Raw genomic sequence first — 2652 nt, 5'->3', positions numbered from 1 at the left:
ATTAAATCAACAAACTTGGTGATACAGTACTGATGACAAGTATGACCTGAATTCTGGAAGTCCGTTACAGTTTAAGGGGTATTATGTGCAAGGTTTCCAAAAGAGAAAAGAACCATATTACCCAGTGAGCCTTCAAAGAAATTTGACTCCAACTCATTCATAGCCAGAAATGCTAGTCCTGATAACCACCAATAGTCTTCATCTTGACAAAATGTGATGAAGTTGGAGAACTTTTTAAGCTTACTGTAGGTAGAAGGACAACATCTTCAGACTGACTTATCATTGTATGGATAACTACAAAAAGTGTCCTCCATTCCCAAGGTGGCAAAATCTTCAGAGGAACTGCTGAATCAAGGAGGCTTTCATGTGCTCCCAGTTATTATACAGTGCTGGTAAACGTTAGTCCTGCTAGACAACCTCATAATACCACCCCAAGACCACCTGTGTAGTTATACAACATGCCTGTCATGATTTCAGTTGCTGTTGTATTAAGGTTACCTTCTGCACCTCCCATTTTTTCCATGACCACACCAAATGCACTCTAGAACAAAGCCAGAGAACCTAGAGTATTAGCCCAAAGTGCCCTTGTCTGGTCACTATATTCAAAGTCTGTACATTTCTTGGTTTGAACCAGGCCATATTCTGTGTTTCCTTCAATCCCAGTTATAGGCCATTCATCGCCCCAAATACAGCCCCTGTCATGCAACATCATCCTATGGGAAAGAAGGCCAGTTCAAATCTGTCCCACATTTTTTTAGCTCCAGTTGGTAAAATAAATTCATCTTTATCTTGCACAAGATATCAAGGATCCACATTTAAATAAGGAGACAGAGGGTTCATACCAGTTACGAGTACATGGCCAAATCGGCGTACCAGTAACCTGCTCAGCCAGCTCCAAGAAAGCCGGCCAAACTCCTTGTGGTTTTGCTACCGCTTCCTCTGCCGCCCTCCATGGTGTCGCAGTACCCTGTCTGTCTGCTTTCTACCACTTCCTAGGCCAGGGTCGTCCATTCAGCTCTTACCCCTCAGTAACCACAGGGAGACTGGGTACAACCAACCCTTCTAGACATTTTCCATCTTCTTTTGAAGCTTCTTGCATCATTCACTATTTTTCCCATGTTGTTGTTGTTGTTAAGTGCCGTCGAGTCGGTTCCGACCCATAGCGACCCTGTACAGGGTTTCCGAGGGTGTAAATCTTTATGGGAGTAGAAAGCCTCATCTTTCTCCCGTGGAACGGCTGGTAGTTTCGAACCACTGACCTAGAATCCTTCAATATTACAACCTGAGGCTTGATTTTTTTCTTTCAGTTCTTCTAGTTCGAAAAATGCTGAGCATGTTCTTCCCTTTGGGTTTTCTAACTCCAGGGATTTGCATATTTCATTATAAAATTTGACTTTGTTTTCTCTAGCTGCCCTTTGAAATTTTCTGTTCAGCTCTTTTACTTCATCAACTCTTCCAGTTGCTTTAGCTTCTCTATGCTCAAGAGCAAGGTTCAGAGTCTCTTTTGACATCTATTTTCATCTTTTCTTTCTTTCCTGTCTCGTTAATGACCTTTTCCTTTCTTCCTCTACAATGTTCTTGATGTCATCCCACAATTATTCTGATCTTTAGTCATCAGTGTCTAATGCTTCAAATCTGTTCTTGTGATCATCTCTAAATTCAGGTGAGATATATTCAAAGTCATTTTGGCTCTTGTGGACTTGTTTTAATTTTCTTCAACTCCAGCCTGAATTTGCACTGATAGTCTGCTCCACAGTCTTTTGGCTGATGATACTGAGCTTCTCTATCAAGTCTCCCAGAGATGTAGTCAGTATGATTCCTGTGTATTCCATTGGCTGATGTGCATGTATATGGCCATCTTTTATGTTGTTTGAGAAAGGTATTTGCAATGAATAAGTCATTGATCTTGCAAAATTCTATCATGCCATCTCTAGCATTGTTTCTATCACCAATACCTTACTTTCCAACTACTGATCCTTCCTCTTTGTTTCCAACTTTCTTGCATTTCAATCACCAGTAATTGTCAATGCATCTTGGCTGCATATTTGATCAATATCAGAATGAAGAGGTTGATAAAATTCTTCAATTTCATCATCACTGGCTTTAGTGGTTGGTGTGCAAATTTGAAGAATAGTGACATTAATGGATCTTTCTTATAGACGTATGGATATTAGGGGAGCTACAAAGGCACAAAGTGATTAGCTTACAAGTTTTCAAGAGGGAGCCTAGTTTCAGAGGGTGTGGGAGAAGGTAGAATCTCCACTGAGTGGTTTCCAACCTGTCTGGACGGGGCTGGTGAAAGGAGATGGGGATAAGATTCTTGTGGTTCAATAGTGAATTATTGCTATCAGGACTGATTGTGAATATTGCAAATGTAAAGGTAGGTGTTTCGTAACAAAAGGAAAAGAGTGGTTGATCTTGCAGTCCAGAAGCAGAGGACCCTGGGACCATCAAGGGGGAAAAGCAGAGTGCGGGACCCTATCCAGAGAAGCAGTGACTCCAGAGATAGAGACAGAGATGATGATGTGGAGAGATGGAGCGGCTGGGGACTCTGGACTCGGAGGGAGTGCTGGAAGCCGGGGAGCAGGCTTGCAGGGTATACTCTTTGGTTGTTTGAATGGTTATATATTCCTGAGTGCTTCAGTGTACATA

General features: G+C 41.9%; 1 pseudogene; it reads right to left on the bottom strand.

Annotated features, from left to right (window-relative positions):
• Positions 1-333: 333 nt before the first annotated feature.
• LOC102833457 lies at positions 334-953 on the bottom strand (annotated as a pseudogene).
• Positions 954-2652: the final 1699 nt, after the last annotated feature.

Source organism: Chrysochloris asiatica, unplaced genomic scaffold (assembly GCF_000296735.1).
Source record: "Chrysochloris asiatica unplaced genomic scaffold, ChrAsi1.0 scaffold00160, whole genome shotgun sequence".
NCBI classification, from domain to species: domain Eukaryota; kingdom Metazoa; phylum Chordata; class Mammalia; order Afrosoricida; family Chrysochloridae; genus Chrysochloris; species Chrysochloris asiatica.
This window is presented reverse-complemented; position numbering and strand designations above follow the sequence as displayed.